Below are 14,672 nucleotides of genomic sequence, written 5' to 3'. Positions count from 1 at the left end.
ATTAGCCAGGCACGATGGCGGGCACCTGTAATCCCAGCTACTCAGGAGGCTGAGGCAGGAGAATGGCGTGAACCCGGGAGGTGGAGCTTGCAGTGAGCCAAGATGGCGCTGCTGCACTCCAGCCTGGGCGACTGAGGGAGACTCCGTCTCAAAAAAAAAAAAGTAAAGTAGAGTTTCCTCTTCAAAGACTTTCTTCCCCATCTAATTAGGAATAAATAGTAACTTATCTTAGAAGCAAAATTTATTCAAAGACGTGCTAACATTCTTAAATATCTGCTAGCTTTAAAAAATCAATGTACTTTATGTTCGTAGCTCCCACAATTTAGCGTAAATATTTGCCCTGGCATGCTTATACTTGTCCAAGCAAGCATTAGGTCATAGCCTGTTCCTCTTCCTTATTTGAAGGTGTTTCAGCAGTGGGCTGAAGGGCTCCTCAAGTGCCGCCAAAGTGGGAGCCCAGGCAGAGGAGGCACTGAGAGCGAGCGAGGGCTGTGAGGACTGCCAGCACGCTGTCACCTCTCAATCCCCTCTCTAAACAGGACACCCTAACTGCTGTCGGGAATTTGGCCGATGACTGCTCTAGCTACTTCCTGCTGGATAGGGTCAATGAAGGGGCCCTGCAGTTGTAGTGTCCTCCAGGGGGGAGGTCTCTAGGCCAGGGAGAGTGCCAATGGGTCATTCCAGGGGTCCTCGGTAGAAGTTGTTAGTTGAACTCATTTGGGGTTCCGTTTATAAGACCATCTGTAGCTTGATGGCCTTGATTCTAGAGGAAACAAATTTGACAAGTTTAAAAATACAGGGCCCAAGGCGAGTAACAGCAAGATGGCTGCCATGGGACCTAGAAAAGGGAGAAGCCATGTTGCCCAACTCCAGAGGTTGGTATAAGAATTTGAAAGGCATCTGATTTCAGAAGCCTTTTCCTGTAACGCCAGGCGGCATCTCGTACTATCCCCGACTGGTTAGTGTAAAAACAACACTATTCCCCTAAGAAGGTGCAGAGTCCTCGTTTTTCAGCAGTGAGGAGGACTAGGCCTTGGCAGTTTTGGAGAGACACTGCTGCCAAAGAGTCTATTTGGGATTGTAAAGTAAGAATAGATTTCATTATTTCTTGCAGACTATCTGAGAAATCCTTTGAGAGTGTGTGGTAGTAGGATAATGAAGTAGATAAACCGGCTATTCCAGTTCCTGTAGCAGTAGCCATTCCTAACCCTATAAATAGGGGTATTAGTTGTATGGCTCTGCGCTGACGGACTTGAGCTTTCAGGAGTACTGAAAAGGTCTGATTTCCTGGGGCAACATTAATGTTGGGACTTAGAAAGAGTAAGGTGCAGGTGCCTGTCCAGTTAGTGGGGAGGCAGATATAGGTCGATGTTCCACGTAAGAAGAATATGCCTTGTCTGGGTAGACAGAACTTTACCCTGGCTTTTAAAGGAATGGGATACACTGTTTTTTCTTTACTACTTCCATCTCTCTTTCTCTTTGACTTCTTCTTTGTCTCTTCCTGTCTTTCTGACTCTTTCTGTGTCTGTCCCTCTTTCTTTCTGACTCCTTCTCTTTGTCTCTGTTTCTGTCTCTCTGTCTCTCTTTCTGACTTTCTCTTTCTCTCTTTCCTTCTTGCTGGTCTTTCCTTACCTCTGCCAGCCACTTATGCTGCTGTTCTCCCCTCTCCTTCTCATTTTGATGGCTTTGGCAGTGTAAGAATGCCACCTCCTTGGGTTTTTGCACTGTGTGCAATAACTCTGTATTTCCTCGTGGTATTTGATGGGGGTTCCCCAAGAGGTTAGGAACTCCCTGTCTTTCCATATTGCAGCATGGGCATGTAGGATTAGATAAGCATACTTGCTATCTGTATACACATTTATTCTTTTTCCCTTTCCTAGTTCTAAGGCTCAGGTAAGTGCCACTAGTTCCGCTAACTGGGCACTGGTCCCTGGGGGAAGAGGCTTGCTTTCAAGTATGGTTACATCACTAACTATGGCATAACCTGCCCTTCATATCCCATTCTCCACAAATGAACTTCCATCAGTATATAGGTTAAGGTCAGGATTAGTTACGGGGACTTCTAAGAGATCATCTCGGGCGGCATAAGTCTGGACTATAATTTGTTGGCAGTCATGCTCAATTGGTTCCCCATCCTCTGGGAGAAAAGTGGCAGGGTTGAGGGCCACACACGTGCATATTTGAAGCACCAGTCCCTCAAGGAGGAGTGCCTGGTATCTAAGTAGGCGGTTGTCTGATAGCCATAAACTTCCTTTGGACCCTAGTATGCCGTTTACATCATGAGTAGTCCAGACAGTGAGATCCTTTCCTTGTATTATTTTGATAGCCTCTGACACTAAGACGGCCACTGTTGCAATTACCCTTAAACAGTGAGGCCAGCCTTTTGCTACTACATCAATTTCCTTACTTAGGTATGCCACTGGTTGTGGGGTTGTCCCACGAGTCTGAGTAAGGACTCCAAGAGCTATCCCGGCTCTCTCTGTGACGTATAAAGAGAAGTTTTGTTCTGTGGGAAGGCTTAAACCTGGAGCTTATACTAGGGCCTGCTTTAAGGTTTTGAAGGCTGTTTCTACCTCTGATTCCCATTCTACTAGATGAGTATTTGCCCTCTGGGTGTCGTTGATTAGAGTATAGAGGGGCCTGGCTATCTCGCTATATCCAGGGATCCATAGTCAGCAAAAGCCGGTAATTCCAAGGAACCCCCGCAACTCTTTTAATGTCTTAGGGCAAGGATAAGCCAGTATAGGCTGTATTCGTTCCTTGATGAGGGCCCTCGTCCCTTTGGCTAAGATTAGGCCTAGATATTTAACCTGCTATAGGCAAAGCTGGGCCTTCGACCTAGACACCTTGTACCCTTGATCAGCTAGAAAGTTCAAGAGATCTAGAGTAGCCTGCTGGCATGAGGCTTCCGAACTGGTAGCCAAAAGTAAATCATCCACATATTGAAGGACCAGAGTGCCTGGACTTGATAAGTGGCCTAGATCTTGGGCTAGGGCCTGACCAAACAGATGAGGGCTATCCCTAAACCCTTGGGGCAAGACCGTCCGCATAAGTTGGGACGTGTGGTCTGTGGGATCCTCAAAGGCAAAGAGGAACTGGGAATCAGAGTGCAGTGGAATACAGAAGAAGGCATCCTTGAGGTCCAGAACCGTGAACCATTCTGCTTCCTCTGATATTTGAGAGAGCAGGGTATAGGGGTTGGGTACAACTGGATATAGTGGAAATACTGCCTCATTAATGAGCCTAAGATCTTGCACTAGTCTCCACTGACCGTTCGGTTTTTGTACTCCTAGAATTGGGGTGTTGCAGGGACTCTTCCATTTCCTCACTAAGCCTTGAGCTTTCAAATGTTTAACAATATTCTGTAATCCTTTATGAGCTTCAGGCCTTAAGGGATATTGCCTTTGATAAGGAAAAGTGGTGGGATCTTTTAACCTGATTTAGACTGGGAGGGCATTTTTTGCCCTTCCAAATTGTCCTTCCAATGCCCAGACTTCAGGGTTGATTCCCTCCTCAAGTAGGGAACAACAAATGGGTAACTTGTTCCCCATATTCATGTAGATAATAGCTCCAGCCTTGGCTAATATATCCCTCCCTAATAAGGGTGTGGGACTTTCAGGCATAACAAGAAAGGCATGTGAAAAGAGCAAAGTCTCCCAATTACAACTGAGAAGGTGGGAGAAATTCCTGGTTACAGGCTATCCCAGGATTCCTCAGATGGTAATGGACCTTGAGGACAGTCATCCAGGACAGGAGATTAACACTGAGAAGGCCGCGCCAGTGTCCAGGAGGAAGTCAATTTCCTGGCCTTCAATAGTTAAACATACCCGGGGCTCAGTGAGGGTGATGACATGAGCTGGCACTTGCCCTGGGCACCCTCAGTCCTGTTGTTGGATCATCTGGTTGGGGGCTTCTGACCCAGGAAACCTTCGTCCTCTGGGGCAGTGCACCTTCCAGTGATTGCCTCGGCATAGTGGACATGGACGAGGGGAAAGCTTGTTTCTCATTGGACAATCTTTTTTAAAGTGTCCTAGTAAACCACACTGATAACAAGCCCTACCAGGTGATTGGCCTGCTCCATTTCCTGTCCTCTCTGAACCACCAAGGTTTGTTTGTCTGAGGGCCATGACTAAGGCTGCAGCCTTTCTCTGATCTCGCTTTTCCTTTTGGGCCTGTTCCTCTTGGTCCCTATTATAGAACACCGAGGTTGCCAGGTTTAATAATGCCTCTAGATTTTGTTCAGGGCCCTGATTTAAAGCAGATCAAGGCAGACCTGGGGAAGAAAGCTTTTCGAGCTTTCTCCTGATATCTGTGGCTGATTGGGTAATAAACTTATCTTTTAGAATCAATTGACCCTCGAGTGATTCGGGTGACAGGAGAATATATTTTCTTAAGGCCTCCTGTAGCCACTCGAGGAAGGCAGAAGGATTTTCTTCCTTTCCCTGAGTTATGGTGGACATCATTGAATAATTCACGGGCTTTTTTCTAATTCTCCTTAGTCCTTCTAGAACACAGGTCAACAGATGTTTATGACTCCAGTCCCCATGATCTGAGTCAAGGTCCCAATGGGGATCCATACTGGGGATGGCTTGCTGACTGGTAGGGAATTTGTCCCTTTCTTCGGCTGTCATTCTGTCATTTACTTGACTAAGATACCAGGTATCTCCAAAGTCTCGGGCTGCAGCTAAAGCCGCATTCTTTTCATTAAAGGCCAGGGTTTGATCTAACAGTAGCATGACATCTCTCCAAGCGAGGTCGAAGGTTTGCCCTAGACCCTGTAGGACATCTATGTACCTATCAGGATCATCTGAAAACTTCCCCAGGTGTGCCTTGATCTGCTTTAAATCAGAGAGGAAGAAGGGGACATGTACCTGGGTTGAGCCAAATTCCCCTCCCCCTACAGCTTGAAGGGGACATAACTGATAGCCCCGGGGGTTTTTGTGGTCTTTTGGAGATTTCTTTGCTTATTCCCTTCTGGGCAGGGGAGATTAGAGGAGGATTATCATTAATAGGAAGGGGAGCTATAGGGAGGCTAGGATATGGGGGTAAGCTGAGAGGTCCTCCTATGGGATGTAAATTGCAAGCTTTGCATAGTTGTGTATTCTCCCTCAATGAAAAGAAAGTTTGGACATAAGGTATTTCACTCCATTTGCCTTCCCTCTTACAGAAAAGGTCAAGCTGCAGGATAGTATTGTAATTTGTACTTTCCTCAGGTGGCCATTTTTCCCCATCAGAGAGAGAATACTGGGGCCAAGCCATAGTGCAGAAAAAATGAGCCGCCTCTTTTTCAGGGTTTGTGGGTCAAATTGGTCCCAATGGCTTAAGATGCATTTCAAGGGTGAGCCTGTTGATGCCTGAGTGTTTCCCATCTGAAAGACAAAACAGCCCGCGGATTTGGTTTGTTTTGTTTCTCCCCCTGCCCAAGAACCCACAACGGTCCCTGGACCCTGTGATCGGAATAGTTGTGCCCACCGATGCAGCAGCAGAAACAACCCCTGCCCAAGAACCCGCAAGAGTCCCTGGACTCTGCTGATCGGAATAGTTGCGCTCACCAACGCAGCAGTAGAAACACTAGTTTTCCTCACAGACCACATGGAGGATCAAGGAAGGTCGGATTTAATGGTCCTTACTGACGCATTCTCAAAAACCTGCACCCTTGCCTGTCCTCCTAGACCACAAGGAGGACTGACCGAGAAAAATCAGATTTAGTGGCCCTTACCAACGCATTCTCAAAAACCTGTTAGAGTCCTAAGCATTCTCCTGTTAGTATTGGGACTTTATCCCTGTCCTGTAAAGATGTTATGCCCCAAAAATGAAGTGGAGGGCCATAGCCTGAGGGAGGAAAGGGATCTCCAGGGTTGGAAGAGTGACACCTTTTGTCCTCACTTATATGAATAGGAAGGATACAATTTCTGAGGCTCCCCATATCCTAGCTTCAGGAATAGCTTTTGTTAGGCCTATTAGTCTGAGGCGGGATCTTAAAATTCCAAGTAGTCCCCACTATGACGGGGCTTTGGGCAAAAATTATGTCTTTCTGATTGGTGAGCCCGAGTGCCTAAAGAAGGTAACAGAGTCCTGGAGTTTATACTAGAAATCATTCTTATAGGAGAAACTAGAAAAGCACCAGAGACAGGTAGCAATTTTTAGAGGTGGGTCTAACCTCAGAGAAGAGAGGTGAGAGGAAGTTTGTCTGGCAGGCATTAGGACCCGGGGGCAAGGTTCAGGATAGATAGGATAGATGGGCAAGTCTCACTTGGGCGACATGCTTTTGAGAGTTCCGCTCATGGCCGCAGGGTCAACTAACATGTGGTCGGGCCCCTGGAGCTGCATGGCTTTCCTCTCTGTCGACCCTCGGCTCAGCCCAGAAGTACAGGAAAAGTGGAAGCTGGTTCTAGGCAAACCAACGGTCCCAACTCCGAAGAGTCGGGGGTTGTTAGCCCTTTCCCAGAAAGACTGACACCCGTGTCTTTAGTCCGGCGGCCACGCTAGTCGCTTTTAACTGGCTGACAGGTGCCCGGTATTTAGCCCCCGAGTTCTAAGGAAAGATAGGACAGAATAGCAAGCAAAAGGGGTCCGATGGTCTCACCGCTTGGCGATAGGTGACGGTCTCACCATTCGGCGATAGGCGATGGTCTCACCGGTCAGCAGTTGTCTCACCGCTCAGTGATAGGCGAAGGTCTCACCATTCGGCGATAGGCGATGGTCTCACCACTCGGCGATTGTCTCACCGCTCGGCGATAGGCGAAGGTCTCACCGCTCAGTGACTGTCTCACCACTTGGCAATAGGTGAAGGTCCCTTCGTGGTCGCCAAAATGTGTCCAGAATTGGTGGGTTCTGGTCTCACTGACTTCAAGAATGAAGCCACAGACCTCGTGGTGAGTGTTACAGTTCTTAAAGGCAGCATGTCCAGAGTTTTTTCCTTCTGATGTTCAGATGTGTTCGGAGTTTCTTCCTTCTGGTGGGTTCGTGTTCTCGCTGGCTCAGGAGTGAAGCTGCGGACCTTCGCAGTGAGTGTTACAGCTCTTAAGGTGGCACATCTGGAGTTGTTCGTTCCTCCCAGTGGGCTCATGGTCTCGCTGGCTTCAGGAGTGAAGCTGCAGACATTCGCAGTGAGTGTTATAGCTCATAAAGGCAGTGTGGACCCAAAGAGTGAGCAGTAGCAAGAATTATTGCAAAGAGCGAAAGAACAAAGCTTCCACAGTGTGGAAGGGGACCCGAGCGGGTTGCCACTGCTGGCTCGGGCAGCCTGCTTTTATTCTCTTATCTGGCCCCACCCACATCCTGCTGTTTGGTAGAGCCAAGTGGTCTGTTTTGACAGGGTGCTGATTGGTGCGTTTACAATCCCTGAGCTAGACACAAAGGTTCTCCACCTCCCCACCAGATTAGCTAGACACAGAGTGTCGACATAAAGGTTCTCCAAGTCCCCACCAGAGTAGCTAGTTACAGAGTGTCAATTGGTGCATTCACAAACCCTGAGCTAGACACATGGTGCTGATTGGTGTGTTTACAAACCTTGAGCTAGATACAGAGTGCCGACTGGTGTATTTACAATCCCTGAGCTAGACATAAAGGTTCTCCATGTCGCCACCAGACTCAGGAGCCCACCTGGCTTCACCCAGTGGATCCTGCACCAGGGCTGCAGGTGGAGCTGCCTGCCAGTCCTGCGCCATGTGCCTGCACTCCTCAGCCCTTGGGTGGTTGATGGGACTGGGCGCCATGGAGCAGGGGGCGGCACTCGTCAGGGAGGCTCAGGCCGCACAGGAGCCCATGGAGGGAGTGAGAGGCTCAGGCATGGCGGGCTGCAGGTCCCGAGCCCTGCCCCACGGGAAGGCAGCTAAGGCCCGGTGAGAAATCAAGCACAGCACCAGTGGGCCGGCATTGCTGGGGGACCCAGTACACCCTCCGCAGCCGCTGGCCCGGGTGCTAAGCCCCTCATTGTCTGGGGCCAGCAGGGCCAGCCGTCTGCTCCGAGTGCGGGGCCCGCCAAGCCCACGCCCACCCAGAACTCCAGCTGGCCGGCAAGCATGGTGCACAGCCACTTGCAGCTCTCCCTCCACACCTCCCTGCAAGCTGAGGGAGCCAGCTCCCGCCTTGGCCAGCCCAGAAAGGGGCTCCCACAGTGCAGCGGTGGGCTGAAGGGCTCTTCAAGTGCCGCCAAAGTGGGAGCCCAGGCAGAGGAGGCGCCGAGAGTGAGTGAGGGCTATGAGGACTGTCAGCACGCTGTCACCTCTCATTTTTACTTTTCTCAGCATTCCACAAGTTACTTCCTCCTTCCTTTGTTCTCCTCTGCCTTTGCCTCTTTTAAAAGTTCTAAGTTGCTAGCCAATCAGGACAAATACAGAATGTGAGGTCCCATTCCAGCCAGTGGAAACCGGACACAGCAGTAGGGTGGACGCCTCAGGTTATGAATGACCCTGTCTCCTTTGTTTGGTGTACTCTCATGGCAAAACTGCTGGCGAGTGTACCCTTTCTGCAGAAAGTAAAAATGGCCTTGCTGAGGAAATTAAATTTATGTTCAAGTGCTATATATTTATGGCACTGAGGAACAAGCATTTCTAACAGCTTGAACCCAGGAGGCAGAGGTTGCAGTAAGCTGAGATCACGCCACTGCACCCCAGCCTGGATGACAGAGTGAGACTCTGTCTCAAAAAAAAAAAGAATAGTATTTATCCAGTGAATAACAACCTAGGCATATAGTATGTGGCAAGCATTCCTTCTGAAAGAATTCAGCAGTGGAGGACAACCAGGGCAGTGACTGGCAAACTTTCTCCAAAGGGACAGATTTTCAGGCTTGGAGCACCACAGACATCTGTTGCATGTTTGTTTTGTTCTTTTTTTTTTTTTTTTTTGAGACGGAGTCTCGCTGTCTCCCAGGCTGGAGTACAGTGGCGCGATCTCGGTTCACTGCTAGCTCCGCCTCCCGGGTTCACACCATTCTCCTGCCTCAGCCTCCCGAGTAGCTGGGACTACAGGTGCCCACCACCACGCCTGGCTAATTTTTTGTATTTTTAGTAGAGACGGGGTTCCACTGTGTTAGCCAGGATGGTCTCGATCTCCTGACCTTGTGATCCACCCACCTCGGCCTCCCATAGTGCTGGGATTACAGGGGTGAGCCACTGCGCCCGGCCCTTTGTTTGTTCTTTAGCAACTCTTTAATCATGTAAAAAAAAAAAAAACTGTAGTTTTGCAGGCCTTATAAAAACAGAGGACTGGCCAGATTTGGCCAAGGGTTACTCTGCTCTGGAGTAACACTATGCTAAGTGTAATCCCGGAAACAGTGCCAATCTGCCAACTCTCTGTGATAATTCTGTGACTAAATAAGAACGTCTATCTTCTGAGTATTTCTTAGGGCTATAATAAGAGAAATGCTACCCTCAGTTTCTGTAGTTATTCCAGCAAGGACCCATAACCAGCACTTTGAGGTCTGATACTGGCCTGCAGAAACACTTGCATCATGCTGCCGTCAAAGACGTGTGTCATGTTTTATGGGCATCCACCATCATCTGAAAACCTTTCTCATGTTGGGAAATCTCCCATGTGATGAGTTCTTCCAAAGACAGGGCCAGAAATTTGCTTTGTCCTCTTTACTTGGAGTTTGGGTGCAGGCAGATGACCTAGCTGCACTCGTAGCTGTGTCTCAAAGAGACCTTGATTTAAGAGAGCAATGTGGTGAAGCAGTTGCAACACAGAATCCATTTCCTGGTGAGGGTAGCAGTAGAGGCTTCCAGATGTTAGGAGCACCAATGACAGAGGTTCTGGCATCAAGTACCCACTGCAGTGCCCATGCCAAGCCCTGATGACAGTGAGGTCTTTGCTCTGGGCTTGGAGGAGCAGTGGGGTATTTTTTCCTGGCTGTGTAACTTACAGATTGATTCTTAGGCCCTTTGAAGATCTTGTGCGTTAATGTTCTTAATTTATTTATTTTTGAGACAAGGTCTTGCTCTGTCACCCATGCTGGAGTGCAGTGGCACGATCTCAGCTCACCGCACCCTCAGCCTCCCGGACTCAAGTGATCCTCCCAACTCAGCCCCCCAAGTAGCTGGGACTACAGGCGTGCACCAACACGCCTGACTAATTTTTGTAATTTTTGTAGAGACAGGTTTTGCCATATTGGCCAGGCTGGTCTCCAACTCCTGGACTCAAGCAATCCACTGGCCTCAGCCTCCCAAAGTACTGGCATTACAGGCACGAGCCACTACACCCAGCTGAGTCAATGTTCTTTAATAAATTCCATTCGTATTTAAACTAGCTAGATTCCTCTTGTTTGCTGATACAGATGCCTACAAATGAATGATATTAGCTTGCTACCCTAAATTATAAATGGTAGACATTTATTATTACTAATTACCAGAGAGCTCTCTTCATTCAATAAGAATTTATTAGGCCAGGCGCGGTGGCTCACACCTATAATCCCAGCACTTGGGAGGCCGAGGTGGGTGGATCACCTGAGGTCAGGAGTTCAAGACCAGCCTGACCAACATGGTGAAACCCCATCTCTACTAAAAATACAAAATTAGCAGGGCATGGTGGCATATGCCTGTAATCCCAGCTACTCGGGAGGGTGAAGCAGGAGAATCACTTGAACCCAGGAGGCAAAAGTTGTGGTGACCCAAGATCACGCCATTGCACCACTCCAGCCTGGGCAACAAAAGCGAAACTCCATCTCAAAAAAAAAAAAAAAGACCGGGCACGGTGGCTCACGCCTGTAATCCCAGCACTTTGGGAGGCCGAGGCAGTTGGATCACGAGGTCAGGAGATTGAGACCAACCTGGCTAACACAGTGAAACCCCATCTCTACTAAAAATACAAAAAAATTAGCCAGGCATGGTAGCTGGCGCCTGTAGTCCCAGCTACTCGGGAGGCTGAGGCAGGAGAATGGCGTGAACCCAGGAGGCGTGCCTTGCAGTGAGCCGAGACCACGGCACTGCACTCCAGCCTGGGCGACAGAGCGAGACTCTATCTCAAAAAAAAAAAAAAAAAAACAGAATTTATTGAGTTCTTTTGTTGCAGTTAGTGTAATAGAAATACAAAGGTGTGGTCCCTTTTCTCAAAGAGTTTAAAATTTATCCTAAGAGTCCGAAGTAGCATCCTGAAAACAAATTTTAAGCATGAAGTTGTGCACCACTCTACGTAAGCCCGCTTCTAAACAGCCTATGGAACGCCTGCAATGCCCATAACTTTTTCTCAGTATAGCAGCCACAGGAGATTCCGTAAGCTTTAAGTAGCCATTCTTTGTGTCAAGTAACCTTCCCATCCTGGCAACAATTTATTGGCCCAAGAATTTGAACCCAACAATCATGGAAGATCTTGGGGAAATTCTTGAATATGGTTGAGTCCCCTGGCATCTCTGTGTAACATTTCTTCTCACAGAAACAATTCAGGTAGTAGTTTATGAACACTGATCTTGAGAAAATATGCCAAGATTCCCCTAACTCATATCTGCATTGAAAGAACAAGTAACATTTGTAAAAACTGTTATTTAGGAAAGTTTATCCTTAATCTACACTTATTAGAAAGAGTAAGCAAGCAAAAGGATAAACTTGATTGTTTGTATCCTGAAAGATTAAAAGAGCTACAAATGTCTATTTCTGGCTCAGATGAAAAGGAGGAGTAGGCTGGGCATGGTGGCTAACACCTGAAATCCCAGCACTTTGGAAGTCCAAGGTGGGCAGATCACCTGAGGTTAGGAGTTTGAGAGCAGCCTGGCCAACATGGTGAAAACCCATCTCTACTAAAAATACAAAAATTAGCCAGGTGTAGTGGCACATGCCTGTAATCCCAGCTACTCAGGAGTCTGAGGCACAAGAATCACTTGAACCTGGGAGCCTGGGAGGCAGAGGTTGCAGTGAGCCTAGATCACGCCACTGTACTCCAGCCTGGGTGACAGAGTGAGACTCTTGTCTCAAAAAAAAAAAAAAGCCAGTCTCGGTGGCTTATGCCTGTAATCCCAGCACTTTGGGAGGCCATGGCAGGTGGATCACCTGAGGTCAGGAGTTCAAGACCAGCCTGGCCAACATGGTGAAACCCCGTCTCTACTAAAATACAAAAATTAGCCAGGCATGATGTCGGGTGCCTGTAATCCCAGCTACTCAGGAGGCTGAGTCAGGAGAATCTCTTGAACCCGGGAGACGGTGGTTGCAGTGAGCTGAGATCACGCCACTGCACTCCAGCCTGGGTGGCTGAGCGCGACTCAGTCTCAAAAATAAATAAATAAATAAATAAATAAATAAATAAATAAAGGAGGAGTAGACAAAATACTAATTATTAATGTTTATTGAATGCTTACTCTATTCCAGAAACTGGCCGTTCTAAGTGACCTGAATGTATTCTTAATCCTCACAATTCTGTAAGATGGATACTATTATTATCCCCTCTTACAGATGAGCTGGTTAAACAATTTTCTGAAGGTGAACAGCTAGTAAGTGACAGGGCAGGGATGATGAACCTAGGCAGTGGGCGTTCAGAGCACATATACTCCACTATGCTAAACCGTCTCTCTTCAGGTGGCTGCAATTGCAGCTTTCAATATTTTTTCTCAAAAAAAAAAAAAGACTTGAGGTTAGAATGGAAAAGTGTCAGGAATTAATGGAGCTCATTGGTATGTACACAGTTATTACATTATTCTATGTTTCTTTGTATATTTCAATCACAATATTAACACAATTTAAGTAAAAATAAAAATTATGCTGTTTAGCAGCAACAAAATAAAGTAATCAGTATGTACATGTGAGTCAGGGAAGACTTTTACAGAATAGGAGACACTTGTGCTGGATCTTAAAAAATAGTCAAAAGATAGATAGGCCAGGTGAGGTGGCTCACACCTGCAATCCCAGTACTTTGGGAGGACGAGGTGAGAGGATCTCGTGAGCCCAAAAGTTCTAGACCAGACTTGGTAACAAAAGGAGACCCCTTGTCTCTACAAATAAAAAATAAAAAATGTAGCCAAGCATGATGGTACGCACCTGTACCAAGTACACAGCGACTTGAGAGGCTGAGATGGGAAGATCACTTGAGCCCAGTAGATAGGGGCTGCAGTGAACTATGATCACACCACTGCACTCCTGCCCAGGCAACAGAGCAAGACCTTGTTTCAAAGTAAGCAAACAAACAAACAAACAAAAACAAACATAGGTAAATGGACATTCTGGGTGAAAAGAGAATACCACATGCCACATAGCAAGGCGTGAAGCTAGCCACATGCATTCCCAAGTTACAAATGGTACCACGCGAGTGGAGAAAATATCAGAGACAAATCTCTAGGAATAGGCGAGGGCCAGGTCCTAAAGAAAGTGAATACTGTTCTAAAGAGTTTGGAGTTTTTATCTAAGAGGCCAGAGATCACACTGAGGCAAAAGGGGGGCCACATGTGGCATAAGGCTATGTTCAGTGTGTGTGTGTGTGTGGACATGTGTGTGCAATTTGAATTAGTTAACTACATATATATCCAAAATATGGCAGCTTTCACATAAAATTTTAAGTTTTCTACTTCTCATGAGAAATCAAAAGATTTAACAATACAGGGATGCTCAACAATACAGGGATACAGTATAATAACTATTTAGATAGCATTTACACTGTGTAAGGGCAGCTCACTTTGCCACGTCCCGTACTTTACTCTGATGTAGACATTTGTGGTTTTTTTTTTTTTTTTTTGGTTTTTTGTTTTGTTTTGTTTTGTTTTTTGAGACTGAGTCTCTCTCTGTCACCCAGGCTGGAGTGCAATGGCGCGATCGCGGCTCATTGCAACCTCTGCCTCCCAGGTTCAAGTGATTCTCCTGCCTCAGCCTCTCGAGTAGCTGGGATTACAGGCACATGCCACCATGCCCAGCTAATTTTTGTATTTTTAGTACAGATGGGGTTTCACCATGTTGGCCAGGCTGGTCTCGAACTCCTGACCTCAGGTGATCTGCCCTCCTCGGCCTCCCAAAGTGCTGGGATTACAGGCGTGAGCCACCATGCCAGCCAACACTTGTATTTTTTATCCCTGTTCATTCTTTTTGTTTTTTGTTTTTTTTGAGACAGAGTTTCACTCTTGCCACCCAGGCTGGAGTGCTGGAGGCAGTGGCGTGATCCCAGCTCACTGCAACCTCTGCCTTCCAGGTTCAAGCAATTTTACTGCCTCAGCCTCCCAAGTAGCTAGGATTACAATGCATGCCACCATGCCTGGCTAATTTTTATATTTTTAGTCAAGATGGGGTTTTGCCATTTTGGCCAGGCAGGTCTTGAACTCCATCCGCCTCGGCCTCCCAAAGTGCTGGGATTACAGGCATGAGCCACCACAGCTGGCCCTAAATCTGTCATTTCTTCTATATTCGTTAGCTAACATCCTGTAAAGAAGAAATTTTCTTTTTTACTCTCCCATCTGTCTCTCTCTGTCACACACACACACACACACACACACACACACACACACACACACACACACCCCACTGTGGCCTCGGCTTTTTATTTGCTCAATGAGTTGCAATCATTCTTTGTACTATTCAAAATTTCCCAAATCTCAAGTAATATAGAAAGGACAAATAGAATTCTCAAACTCTAGTTAAACTTTCAGAAACGCTTGAACTTCCTTGACCCAAACTATTGCCTTTTCTCTTAATGAGAATGAAGTCAACTCCATAGGTAGCCCATTAACTCTCAAAATTCTGGCCTCAAGCGATCCTCCTCTCTTG

Source organism: Pongo abelii, chromosome 14 (assembly GCF_028885655.2).
Source record: "Pongo abelii isolate AG06213 chromosome 14, NHGRI_mPonAbe1-v2.0_pri, whole genome shotgun sequence".
NCBI lineage: Eukaryota > Metazoa > Chordata > Mammalia > Primates > Hominidae > Pongo > Pongo abelii.
The sequence above is the reverse complement of the archived record's forward strand: the minus strand, read 5'-3'. Positions refer to the sequence as shown.